Source organism: Triticum aestivum, chromosome 5D (genome assembly GCF_018294505.1).
Source record: "Triticum aestivum cultivar Chinese Spring chromosome 5D, IWGSC CS RefSeq v2.1, whole genome shotgun sequence".
In the NCBI taxonomy this organism is placed as follows: Eukaryota; Viridiplantae; Streptophyta; class Magnoliopsida; order Poales; family Poaceae; genus Triticum; species Triticum aestivum.
In genome coordinates this window covers 384,136,548-384,150,848 of record NC_057808.1, presented here as the reverse complement: position 1 = coordinate 384,150,848, position 14,301 = coordinate 384,136,548, and positions in this window count along the sequence as shown.

Here is a 14,301-nt window from a genome sequence, read left to right as displayed (position 1 = left end):
GCGGAATCAATTCATCTTTATCATTAGGAACGACGGTAATACCTCCCTTCTTAGGGACACAATGGACAGGACTTACCCACTGACTATCAGCAATGGGATAAATTATACATGCCTCAAGGAGCTTTAGTATTTCTTTTCTTACCACTTCTTTCATCTTAGGATTCAGCCTTCGTTGATGATCACGAACTGGTTTGGCATCTTCTTCCAAATTTATTTTATGTTGACATAGAGTGGGACTAATGCCCTTAAGATCATCAAGAGTATATCCAATAGCAGCACGGTGCTTCTTCAGAGTTTTCAATAATCTCTCTTCTTCATGCTCTGAAAGGTTAGCACTAATAATAACAGGATATATCTTTTTCTCATCAAGATAAGCATATTTAAGAGTATCAGGTAAAGGTTTAAGCTCAAACACGGGATCACCTTTGGGTGGAGGAGGATCCCCTAGGATTTCAACAGGCAAATTGTGTTTCAGGATAGGTTCCTGTTTAAAGAATACTTCATCTATTTCCCTTCTTTCATTCATAAACATATCATTTTCATGGTCTAGCAAATATTGTTCTAAAGGATCACTAGGAGGTACGGCAATAGAAGCAAGACCAATAATTTCATCCTTACTAGGCAATTCTTCTTCACGGTGTTGTCTACTAAATTTAGAGAAATTAAACTCATGAGACATATCACCCAAGCCTATAGTAACAACATCCTTTTCGCAGTCTATCCTAGCATTGACGGTGTTCAAGAAGGGTCTACCAAATATAATGGGACAAAAGCTATCTTGTGGGGAACCAAGAACAAGAAAATCAGCAGGATATTTAGTTTTCCCACACAAGACTTCAACATCTCTAACAATTCCCATTGGTGAAATAGTATCTCTATTGGCAAGTTTAATTGTGACATCAATATCTTCTATCTCAGCAGGTGCAATATCATGCATAATTTCTTTGTATAAGTCATAAGGTATTGCACTAACACTAGCACCCATATCACATAAGCCATGATAACAATGATCTCCTATTTTAACAGAAATAACAGGCATGCCTACCACAGGTCTATGTTTATCTTTAGCACAAGGTTTGGCAATTCTAGCAGTTTCACCGCAGAAATAAATAACATGCCCATCAATATTATCAGCCAAGAGATCTTTAACAATAGCAATATTAGGTTCAACTTTAACTTGCTCAGGAGGTGTATAAGTTCTAATATTGCTTTTACGAACCACAGTTGAAGCTTTAGCATGATCCTTTATTCTAACAGGGAAAGGTGGTTTCTCAACATAAGAAGTAGGAACAATAGGATCATTATAAGTGATAGTCTTTTCTTCAACTTTAATAGGTGCAGCTACTTTTACTTCTATGGGAGGATGATATTTAAACCACTTCTCCTTGGGGAGATCAACATAAGTAGCAAAAGATTCACAGAAAGAAGCTACTATCTCAGAGTCAAGTCCATATTTAGTGCTAAATTTACGGAAAACATCGGTATCCATAAAAGATTTAACACAATCAAACTTAGGTGTCATACCTGACTCCTTACCTTCGTCGAGATCCCAATCTTCAGAGTTGCGTTTAATTCTATCCAATAAATTCCATTTGAATTCAATAGTCTTCATCATAAAAGAGCCAGCACAAGAAGTATCGAGCATGGTGCGATTGTTATCAGAAAGCCGAGCATAAAAACTTTGAATAATTATTTCTCTTGAGAGCTCATGATTGGGGCATGAATATAACATTGATTTAAGCCTCCCCCAAGCTTGAGCGATGCTTTCTCCTTCGCAAGGCCAAAAATTATATATATAATTGCGATCATGATGAACAAGATGCATAGGATAAAATTTCTGATGAAATTCCAATTTCAATCGTTTGTAGTTCCATGATCCCGTATCATCACATAGCCTATACCATGTCGATGCATCTCCCTTCAAAGATAAAGGGAAGACCTTCCTCTTAACAACATCACCGGGTATACCTGCAAGCTTAAATAATCCACAAACTTCATCCACATATATTAGGTGCTCATTAGGATGCTTTGTTCCATCTCCTGCAAAAGGATTTGCTAGCAGTTTTTCTAACATACCCGAAGGAATCTCAAAGTGGACATTTTCATTCTCATTTTCATTTTCAGTAGGTTCAGTAGGTTGAGGAGGAACTCTTTGCTCTATTGGTCGGGGTGAAGATACCCCGAACAAGCCCCTCAGAGGATTACTTTCCATAGTAACAAGTGACAGTAAATTTCAGCACACTATATAAATATTTCCTTACCAAAGGCGCTTCACTTCCCGGCAACGGCGCCAGAAAAGAGTCTTGATGACCCACAAGTGTAGGGGATCTATCGTAGTCCTTTCGATAAGTAAGAGTGTCAAACCCAACGAGGAGCAGAAGGAAATGATAAGCGGTTTTCAGCAAGGTATTCTCTGCAAGTACTGAAATAAGTGGTAACAGATAGTTTTGTGATAGGATAATTTGTAACGAGCAACAAGTAACAAAAGTAAATAAAGCGCAGCAAGGTGGCCCAATCCTTTTCGCAGAAAACGACAAGCCTGGACAAACTCTTATATAAAGGAAAACGCTCCCGAGGACACATGGGAATTATCATCAAGCTAGTTTTCATCACGTTCATATGATTCGTGTTCGGTACTTTGATAATTTGATATGTGGGTGGACCGGTGCTTGGGTGCTGTTTTTACTTGAACAAGCATCCCACTTATGATTAACCTCTATTGCAAGCATCCGCAACTACAACAAAACTATTAAGGTAAACCTAACCATAGCATGAAACATATTGATCCAAATCAGCCCCTTACGAAGCAACGTATAAACTAGGGTTTAAGCTTCTGTCACTCTAGCAACCCATCATCTACTTATTACTTCCCAATGCCTTCCTCTAGGCCCAAATAATGGTGAAGTGTTATGTAGTCGACGTTCACATAACACCACTAGAGGATAGACAACATACATCTCATCAAAATATCGAACGAATACCAAATTCACATGACTACTAATAGCAAGACTTCTCCCATGTCCTCAGGAACAAACGTAACTACTCACAAAGCATATTCATGTTCATAATCAGAGGGGTATTAATATGGATATGGGATCTGAACATATGATCTTCCACCAAATAAACCAACTAGCATCAACTACAAGGCCCACGAGGCAGGGGGCGCGCCCAGGGGGTAGGGCGCGCCCCCCACCCTCGTGGCCAGGTGGGGCCCCCTCTGACGTACTTCTTCCGCTCAATATTTTTTATTATTTCCAAAAATAACTTTCATGGAGTTTCAGGTCTTTTGGAGTTGTGCAGAATAGGTCTCCAATATTTGCTCCTTTTCCAGCCCAGAATTCCAGCTGCCGGCATTCTCCCTCCTTATGTAAACCTTGTAAAATAAGAGAGAATAGGCATAAGTATTGTGACATAACGTGTAATAACAGCCCATATTGCAATAAATATCAATATAAAACCATGATGCAAAATGGACGTATCAACCTTCCTCGCGAGGGCGCCTAGAGGGACCAGCCTCGTGAGGATCGCCCCCAAGGCAACACCGGTCTTCCCCCGCTGCCGCCACCGAGAAGGAACGACGACCACCATCAGGACGAGGGGGCTGGGGGCTTCCAGGAGCTGCGCGCAATCGCCTGCATCTTGGGCGGCGCCCAGGCCCCAGCCTCTCAGTGCATCTTCAAACAGTTCGCTCGCGAGGTGAACGCAGTGCTCCCCAAGCTCGAGGCCACGCGCCTGCTCAAGTGGTCCCAATGCGCCATCACTTTCAACTCGGCAGATCAGCTCAAGTGTGCAGCCACCGCCGGCGCCCTCCTGATGTTGTGTTCCCCAGTCATCACAAATGTGCGGGTTACCAAGACCCTCATCGACGGTGGCGCAGGGCTTAACATCCTGTCCGTCGACACGTTCGACAATCTCCAAGTGCCATATGAGCAGCTCCAGCCTACCAGATCTTTCTCAGGAGTGACCGACGGCTCCACCACACCGATAGGGCAAGTCCGCCTGCCCTTCACCTTCGGAGAATGCAAGAAATACCGCACCGAGCTCGTCGACTTCGACGTCGCGCACATCCGCCTGCCGTACAACGCCATCCTCGGGTATTCGTCCCTGGCCAAGTTCATGGCAGTCACCCACCACGACTACAACGTCCTCAAGATGCCGGGAAGCGGAGGAATCATCACGGTCCCGTGTGAAGAAAGAGATGTGGTGTGCTCCCTTGAGCGCGCCTTCCAAGCTGCAGCAATCGACGACCCCGATAGCAGAAGTGAGGGCCCTCCGGAGGCCATCCCCAAGAAGAAGCAGCTGCGCCGCGCAGGACCTCAGGAGGATGGCGACGTGGCAGGAGCCTCATCAGGATCAGCGTCCGTCCCAGGGGCGCCTCCCTCCATCGCATAGGAAGGCGCGCCCGGTGCCCTCCTCGGACAGGGCTCGGGGGCTCTCTTCTGGAGGGCCTCAGACCTTGCCAACCTCGCGAGGGAGGCGCTTGGGTACCACTTGGAGGCGTGCTTCGCGGCACGTGTCCCTCATGAGAGCACAGGGCAAGGAGTGCCCACCACTCAGGAGTTCATCACCAAGACCACTCAGGAACTGCAAGAAGCAAGAGCCATGCGTGGCGACAGCCGCTCACGAGGCGCAGCTCCCCATCCTGGCGAGGATGCTGGGCTGTGTGTCTGCATCGACGTCCCCGAGCTCAACAGGGCCGCATCTCAGGAGCGCTTCTGGCCATCGCGTGTGGGCCGCTGTGAGGGCCCACCACACAGCTACGTTCGCATGCCCTTCGGCTTGCCGAGCGTGGCGTCAACCTATCACCGCAACATGCGGCGTGTCCTGGCGGCTCAGGAGGCCAGGTACCACGCCTTCCTAGAGGAGATGGAGACGGTCTTCAGGGAACCTCCCGAGGCCCCAGAGCCTCCTGAGGCTCAGGGCCCTGGTGGATCGTGAGGAGCCACTCCTTCGACGCACGTCTTCAGCTGCACCAACTCTACTTCGTCTACAGAACCAGGTGACATCTTCCAAGCTCGTTTAGCTGGGAGCGCCCCTTGGGCTGCATTATTCCCAGGCCACATGGGTCCGTCCCTGTGGCATGTATCCCTTTTGCTTATGTCTTTAGCTTACCTTGTTGGGGGCGCCCCACGGGCTGCATCATCCCCAAGCCGCTCGGGCCGGACCCAGTGGCATGTATCTTCCTGCGTTTACCCAAGTTGATCTGCTTTCCATACTTAACCTGCCCATGGCTATCGCCTGCTCGATCGCCGCCCACCACGGGTCTGCTCATCCTATGCAATTCACTTGCGCGTTAAAAGGGGGGCTCCTGAGCATCGCGACTCAGGAGCTCTTACTGGCTCTCCAGCCCACACCCCCTGGCCTTGACCACGGCATCGCGACCTGGCATACCAGCGACGGCTGAGCTTGCTCCAGGGCCGGGACCTGAGGACGTAGAGTGCTTGCATCTAACCGCCTTGCAGGAACATACAGTCACCAAGACTCAAGAGCAGGCACAAGCCGCCTTGAGGTAGGGCCTCGTGATTCCCGCGATGGCTCACGAGTGCCCAGATACACCTCGCAGCCCTGCCGTGCAAGTCATGTGTCAGGGCGGGGCTGTACACGCCCCGGGGGCTCCTCCCGGAGGGCCCCCCATCCCACGCCCAAGTGGAAGCACCATGCTCCGCGCTGGCTGTCGACACTGCCGAGGAGCGGCTATGCCCGTGCACAAGCGGAAGCACTATGCTCCGCGCTGGTGATAAACAACTGAGGGCAGCCCCACGGTCGTACCAACCTCAGGGAGCCCAGAGCTCAGCGCCCAGCCTCACCACAACGCCTCCCCTCGGGAGAGCCGCACGAGGGGGCTGGGCACGGGGGCTGCACTCGGGTCACACCCAAACGCACGCCACCCAACCAGGTCTCCCGGACCTGGGCGTCACGCGCCCCTCCCGAGGCCTCGGCGAGGGCAGGTATGGAAATTGTTTGCACGTCAAGGGGGACTCCTGAGCATCGCGACTCAGGAGCCTAACTGGTCACGTAGCCCCTCACTCCTTGGTCCGTCCTGGTCTCCGTTCGGCTCAATGGCGGTTGAGGTATGTGCGGGGCCGGGCTCTGCCGACGTAGAACATTAATCTATCCTCACGAACTCTCCCTATATGTTGTTTGCGCGTCAAGGGGGACTCCTGAGCATCGCGACTCAGGAGCCTAACTGGTCACATAGCCCCTCACTCCTTGGTCCGTCCTGGTCTCCGGTCGGCCCAATGGCGGTTGAGGTATGCGCGGGGCCGGGCTCTGCCGACGCAGAACGCAAAGCAAATAGGAAGGAAATCGCAAAATCTTGAAGCAAATATTACAAACACATTGTCCTCACGACATCAAATTAAAAGTCTAAACGCCTCCACGAGGCCTGATACATGTTGCAGGAACGAAACGGGAAGAATAGCCGCGGGTCAACCCTGGACATCGCCATCGCCTGCGGAAGGTGCTCCTCTGTGGGTAACGTTGTTCTCACCTTCACCACAAGCCACAGGATCAGCGGCATCGCCAAACAAAGGGGCGGAGACGAAGCCGTGAAACTTCTTCAGCAAGGCCTCCACTTGACCTTGTACAGCTGCGGCGGCGGCTTCGCAGTGATCTTCAGCTACAGGCTCCAGCAGTTCGTCAACGCGAGCGTTGGGGTCGCGGAGGTGCAGATGGCTGAAGACGTGAGTCAGTGCAGCCGAAGACAGGACGCGAGCTTCTGCCTCTGCCACCGGACCGAGGCCATCAACGACCTCCTCAAGCGCCTTCACCAAGAGTGGAAGCAGCCGGGTGGGGCCATCCTCATTAGTGGCCAGCGACTTCTCCAGGCCGTGCTTGTAGAGCGTCTTCAGCGCCTTGCGAGATCTCTTCTCGAGGTCGGCAAAAGCCGTGCGGTCTTCGGTCTGGACTCGTGCCCAGGCGTCGAGATCGGCCTCCCTCGTCTTCGCCTTCCACTCTAGCTCTTCCAACCGGTCGCGCTCAGCGGCCTGCACCCTCCCCAACTCTGCCAGCTCAGCATCACGGTTCTTGATGGCTTCCTCCCGGGCCTTCATCTCCTCCTCCTTCGCTTGGTGGCAGCGCGCTTCTTCGGCATGCTTGTCGTGCAGGCTCTGCAACTCATCCTCTAGCACCCGGCTGTGGTCACGGGCGACCTTGGCGTCTTTCAACGCCGTCTCATGATCAGCTGCGGTGTTGGCGGCACTCTGCTTCTCCTTCTCAGAAGCCGCAGCGGCCTGGCCCAGCGCCGCGCGAACAGCCAAGTCGGTGTGGAGCCAGCCTGAGGCCAGCTCCAGGCGCCCAGCCACAAGGCGCGGGTCCGCGCTCAGGAGATCCGCCTGCAACTGGGTCATCTCCGAAAGAGCACGTTCCAGAGCAGCAGCAGGAGCAGAAGAACCAGGGAGTGGAGGTGTAGTAGTGGGAGGAAGCAACATCATCACTAGGGCTTGGGAGATCACGGGTTTCGGAGCAGCTGGGACCTCATCAGCCGCGCCAAGCGCCGGCACCTTCGGAGCCAGCGGGGCCATGGGGGCTGATTCCACGCAGCGATGATCCTCTTGGCCCCGCAAGGACGACCGGGCTGGGGAGATGTGGGCGTTGCTGCCTCCTTTCTCTGCGGAGGGAGGCACGGCCCCCGTATCCTCCTTCCTCTTCTTTGCCGAAGATGTCGGCCTGATCAACCAAGGGCGAGCGTCAGGAAATAACAAGTACCAGCAGGGATAAGGCAAAGCTCGAGGCACCTAACGGTCCATCGCGAAGTACTCCACCTTCCGCTTGGAGAGCTTGAAGCCTGAAAGCGTCGGGACCTGGGGAGTAGGCGTGCGGGCTTTGGCGGCAGCAGGCGAAGTAGCGGCAGGGCCGGAGCTAGCGCCAGGAGGCGTCGGGGTGGAGGCGGCATCGCGAGGCACCAGCGACGACCTGCCCCTTGTCAGGATGAGGGGTTGCTCCCTCACCTCCTGGCGGGCTTCGACCTCGGCGTCGTCAGGCAAGGCACGGAGGATATCGGCCTTGCTGAGAGGGGAAGTCTCCCCCACCTCTTCCAGAGTCTTCTCCGAGTCCACCTCCTCTTCCCCCTCCCCGCGGGACTCGTCAGAGGACACCTCCACCGGTTTCGGCACCGTAGGAGCCCCTGGGAGTCCCGGCGGCACCAGCCCACGCGCGGCAAAGGTCGGCCTGGAGGCGACGAATTCCTCCCGATCCCTACGCTGGAACAGGGAAACGAAGGCGCTTGGCGGGTACTCTTGGTTGTCCCCAACTATGAGGCGCAGAACAGCAGCCAATTCATCGTCAGGCAGGGCCACCGGCCTCAGGTGGGCCTTGTTTCCCTCTTCTTCAAGCTCCCACAGGGGGCGCGCGCGCCTGGGGCGGGGCCACTTGCAGCGTCAAGAACTCCCTCAGGAGCATGACCCCCGTCACCTTGGCCGCCCTCGCATTGCCCAGCTTCAGGTCGGTCACCATCTGCCCCAACACTAGCGATGCCCGCTCATCGGCGAGCTCCGCCTTGGGCCACCCCCCGTTGGAAGAGAGCGCCGCCGTTGGCAACGCCAGGCACAGATCGGCATGCTTGGCATCCATCATGACCCATTTGGACCGGATGTTGTCGGCCCTCTTCCCGGTGCTCGAGATCGAGTTGGCCTTGCCGCATGCGACGCAGTTAGCGCATCCGGAGATGTGACCCTCGCTAACACGAAGGAAGAAGAAATGGCGCAGTAACGCCACGGACGGCATCATGCCCAGGTACGCCTCACAGTAGTAGGCGAAGATGGACAGGAGGAGGACAAAGTTGGGATGAAGATGCAACACCTGCAGACCGTAGTGGTCGAGGACTTCATAAAAGAAATCAGAGAAGGGAGGAACCAACCCGACGGCGACACCGCTCGAGAAGAAGGGGAAGAAGGTGCTTCCCTCGGGCTCCGGCACATCGGAGGCAAGCCAGAGCTCGGTCGCCCCCCCACTCATTGCTCTCGCCCGCCATCAGCAGGCGCACGGAGGCGAGGCTTTTCTCCATGACGGTGGGCGCCTCAAGGGCCAGCTCATACCAAGCCGGTGCTGAGGAAGTCTTGACTTTGTGCGGCGCCATGGATTGCGGGTGCAGGATATGAGATTGGAGCGGATCTGGAGGTAGCGGTGGCGAGGAGCAAGAAAGGGGATCTGGAGCGAGGCAAGGAAGAAGCAATGAAGGCAAGTGCTGCCTGCGCCAGCCTTTTGTCAGGTCAAGCAGTTGCCGAGGCAGTGTGGGGAAGCGGAGACACCCACGTCCAACTCAACCGCCACGCGTCAACCGAGGCCGCAGGCTTTTGGGGCCCGCGGTGCTCCGAACTTGACCCTTGGTTTCGCCATGAAGCCAAGCCCGAGCGCACCTTGGGCCCGGGGCTACTGTCGGCGTTCTGGGAACGGGGGTCCCCAGACTTTCCTGCCTGCGGCCCACGGCGTGGCTGAGCTAGCAGGCCGTACGGCCCATCTTCATCGACAAAGCTTTCAAGACCCTCGCGAGGGGCCAAGCCTCGCGAGGCGGACAACGCAAGACCTCCTCAGGAGCGGCCAAGCCAGGCAGGCTCACGAGGATTGGAGATATCAAGGCGGGGCAAACCTCATGAGGCCCTCGTGACATGAGCCATGACGATCGACACCAGGCGGGTGCCAGCGCGCGCAGCGTCCTTATTTCCTCTTTGGTGCTAAGGAAGCCAGCGCAGGCAAGGAGTACCGAGGCATCAGGCAAAGGTTTCTATATTGGTGCAACAAGACCAAGGCCAAGAGGACGGCAAGACGGAGGTCATCGTGGAGCCCAAGACGGCGTCACCACCAGAGCTTTTCGCAGGCGAAGACCACTTTTGTCAGGATAGCTTGTACTAGCTGTCCCCCTTCAAACTTGCCCGCCATTGTTGGCTCCCTTCCCGCTCGTTATTTGGGAAGAGGACCAGGGCCTCTATAAATAGGTCTAGCCACCACAGTAGTAGAGGGGACTGGAACAGATCGAAAGCCAACACTAGCACAAGTACACCACAACCTCAGGAGGTTGTTCTTCCCCTTGTACTGTTCATCATCAGCCCAAGAGGCAATCCACCACCACCACACTGGAGTAGGGTATTACACCACAACGGTGGCCCGAACCAGTATAAACCCCGTGTCTTTCTGTGTTGCGAGTTCGTCGAGTTCGTCCGCGAGATTTTAGCGAGCTAGGGCGTAGATCGATAGGAGGGAAAGACTTCGAGCGCACCCCAGTGTTCGAACCTTAAGGGTTTGCCGGAACCCCACATCCGACAAACTCGGCTTCTCTCTCTTCGTACATGCGCACTCGAGGTGAGTCATGAATAATGTCACAGGGCAAAATGGCCTCTGCGCCGTACACCATAAAGAATGGTGTGTATCCGGTAGTGCGATTGGGCGTGGTCCGCAGCCCCCAAAATACGGAGTCGAGCTCCTCAACCCAGTGCTTGTCTGATTCTTTCAACGATCGCACTAGTCTAGGCTTAATGCCGCTCATAATAAGACCATTAGCTCGTTCGACCTGTCCATTTGTTTGTGGATGATATACCGAGGCGTAATCGAGTTTAATGCCCAATTTAGCACACCAGGTTTTCACTTCGTCGACCGTGACATTGGAGCCGTTATCGGTGATGATGCGGTGTGGGACACCATAATGGTGCACGACACCGGATATAAAGTCGATCACCGGTCCGGCTTCGGCCGTTTTCACTGGTTTGGCCTCTATCCACTTGGTGAATTTATCTACCATAACTAGTAGATATTTTTTCTTATGGCTTCCTCCTTTAAGGGGTCCGACCATATCAAGCCCCCAGACCGCAAAAGGCCAGGTAATGGGGATTGTTTGTAGAGCAGTAGGCGCATATGGCTTTGATTGGCGAAGAGCTGGCAGTCGACACAACGTTGGACCAGGTCCTGTGCATCTGCTCGGGCCGTAGGCCAAAAGAAACCTGTACGAAAAGCCTTACTTACAAGGGCCCGAGCTGCGGCGTGGTGACTGCCGAGGCCAGCATGGATTTCAGCCAGGAGCTGCGCCCCTCTTCTTCGGAGATACATCTTTGAAGGACTCCGGTAGCACTTTTCTTGTAGATCTCTTCGTCATGGACCTTGTAGGCTTTCAAACACCGAACAATGCAGCGAGCCTCATTCTGGTCCTCAGGGAGCTCTCGCCTATTAAGGTAGGCCAAGAAGGGTTCAGTCCATGGGGCAATTACTGCCATTATCAGATGGGCCGATGGTGTTGTTTCGGTGGCTGAGCCCCCGATGATATCGGTATTGTGTTTGGAATCTGGGGGTATAATCGGATCCGGCCTAGTGTTGCCGCTCTCATCCTGCCACACCACGGATGGCTTGAAGAGCCTTTCCAAAAAGATGTTAGGCAGGACGGGGTCATTCTTGGCGCCCATGCGAGCAAGGACATCTGCCGCTTGATTGCTTTCTCGAGCCACATGATGAAACTCGAGTCCCTCGAACCAAGCTGATATTTTGAGTACAACATTATGATAGGCCGCCATCTTCGGATCTTTGGCGTTGAAGTCTCCATTTATTTGAGATATGGCGAGATTTGAGTCCCCGCGCACCTCCAGGCATTGTATGCCCATGGAGGTACCCATCCGAAGACCATGCAATAAGGCCTCGTATTCGGCTACATTGTTGGAGTCTGTGTATAGTATTTGGAGTACATACTGGACTGTGTCTCCAGTGGGGGATGTTAAAACGACGCCGGCTCCCAAACCGGCCAGCATTTTAGAGCCATCAAAGTACATGACCCAGTTGGAATATGTGCGGTACTCTTTAGGGAATTCGGCCTCTATCCATCCGGCGACGAAATCGGCCAATACTTGGGATTTAATGGCCCGGCGTGGTTTGTATGCTATGTCGAATGGTAGGAGCTCAATGGCCCACTTAGCAATCCGGCCCGTAGCGTCGCGGTTGTTTATTATGTCATTGAGTGGCACTTCAGAAGCCACTGTGATAGAGCACTCCTGGAAGTAGTGTCGTAGCTTCCGGGATGCCATGAAGACCGCATATGCTATCTTTTGGTAATGAGGGTACCGGGATTTGCATGGTGTGAGGACGGTGGATACGTAGTATACCTGTTTCTAAATGGGGAATTTGTGTCCGTCCTCCTCTCGCTCAACGATGAGCACCGCGCTCACCACCTGGTGAGTTGCAGATATGTGTAATAACATTGGTTCACCGACACTTGGCGCGGCCAGGATTGGGTTGCTCGCTAAAAGAGCCTTTATTTCTTCCAGTCCAGCCATTGCCGCATCCGTCCACTCGAAGTGGTCGGTGCGTCAGAGAAGGCGATAAAGTGGCAATGCTTGTTCTCCTAATCTGGAGATAAAGCGGCTTAAAGCTGCCACACATCCGGCTAGTTTTTGGACCTGCTTAAGGTCTATTAGTATAGCCAATTGCAACAAAGCCCGGATTTTGGCTGGATTTGCCTCAATTCCTCTATTGGAAACGATGAAGCCCAGCAGTTTTCCAGCGGGAACGCCGAAAACACACTTTTCCGGATTGAGCTTAATGTCATATGTACGGAGGTTGTCAAATGTGAGACGCAGGTCGTCTATTAGTGGCTCGACGTGCCTCGTCTTGATGACTACGTCATCCACATATGCTTCACTGTCTTGCCGATTTGTTTCTCCAGGCATTTTTGAATCATGCGTTGGTAGGTGGCGCCGGCGTTTTTGAGCCCGAAGGGCATAGTACTGAAGCAGAAAGGCCCGTATGGGGTCATGAATGCCGTTGCGGCTTGATCAGACTCCTTCATTTTGATTTGATGGTATCCGGAGTATGCGTCGAGGAAACACAGTGAGTCGTGTCCTGCGGTAGCATCGATAATCTGATCGATGCGGGGGAGGGGGAAGGGATCCTTAGGGCAGGCCTTGTTGAGGTCTTTGAAATCGACACACAGACGCCAGGATTTATCCTTCTTTGGTACCATCACCAGGTTTGCTAGCCAATCCGGATGTTTTATTTCTCTGATGAATCTGGCCTCGATTAACTTGGCTAGCTCCTCCCCCATAGCTTGTTGTTTGGGTTCGAAAAAGCGCCGCAGTGTTTGCTTGACCGACTTATATCCCTTCAGTATATTGAGGCTGTGTTCGGCCAACCTGCATGGGATTCCTGGCATATCAGAAGGGTGCCAGGCGAATATCTCCCAGTTTTCACGTAGGAATGCTTGTAATGCGACGTCAACCGTTGGGTCCAGCTGTGCCCCGATAGAGGCTGTCTTATTAGGTTCGTTGGGTGGACCTGAAATTTGACGATTTCGTCTGCTGGTTTGAAAGAGGTGGGTTGGGGCCGCTTATCAAGGATTACGTCTTCCATGTCCACCATGGAGCGTAATGTGGTTAACTCTTCGGCTGCGAGGGCCTCGGACAGTGCCTCGAGGGCCAAGGATGCGTTTTTGTTTTCGGCGCGGAGGGCTATGTCCAGATCACTGGCGAGAGTGATAATACCGTTTGGCCCAGGCATCTTGAGCTTCATATACCCGTAGTGAGGTATGGCGTGAAAGCGTGTGAACGCATCTCGCCCCAATAGGGCATGATATCCACTGTTGAAAGGGGCCACATGGAAGGTTATTTCTTCAGACCGGTAGTTCTCCGTTGTGCCGAATACCACGTCAAGTGTGATTTTCCCGGCGCAACGCGCCTCCCGGCTAGGAATGATTCCTTGGAAGTTCGTATCACTCTGCTCGATGCGGCTCCTGTCTAATTCCATTTTGTTGAGTGTGTCCTCGTAGATGAGGTTTAGCCCACTGCCGCCGTCCATGAGCACTTTAGTGAGCCAAAATCCATCCACAATTGGATTGAGGACCAAGGCAGCTGGTGCCCGGACTGACCGGATTCTTGGTTCGTCACTGGCATTGAAAGTTATAGCCGTGTCGTTCCAGGGGTTTATTGCTGCGACTTGGTAGACTTTGGCGAGGTCACGAAGTGCCCTCTTGCGCCGATTGTTTGAAGCGAAAGTTTTGAAGACCGTCAGTACTCCGAGTTCACCGTGCTCGGGGGTGTCTTTGGTGAGGATATCCTCGCCGCTCTTGGCCACTTGCCGGAGTATCCAACATGCTCTGAGGCTGTGGGTTGATTCGGTGTCCGGCGTCGTGTGTATTTTGCATGGATTATCGAGCCAGGCCTCCAGAACGGTTCCACGTCCCGTAACGGGCTTAGTTTTCTTCAATATGGGATCGGGTGCCGTGTGAGGGTGCGCCCTTTTTGCCCGCCCGAGGGGTTGAGCGGAAACCGGGGGTTCCCAGCGAGCTGTCTGAGTTTTCCAAGCGCTTTCCATTGTGCAGTACTTCTGTACTAT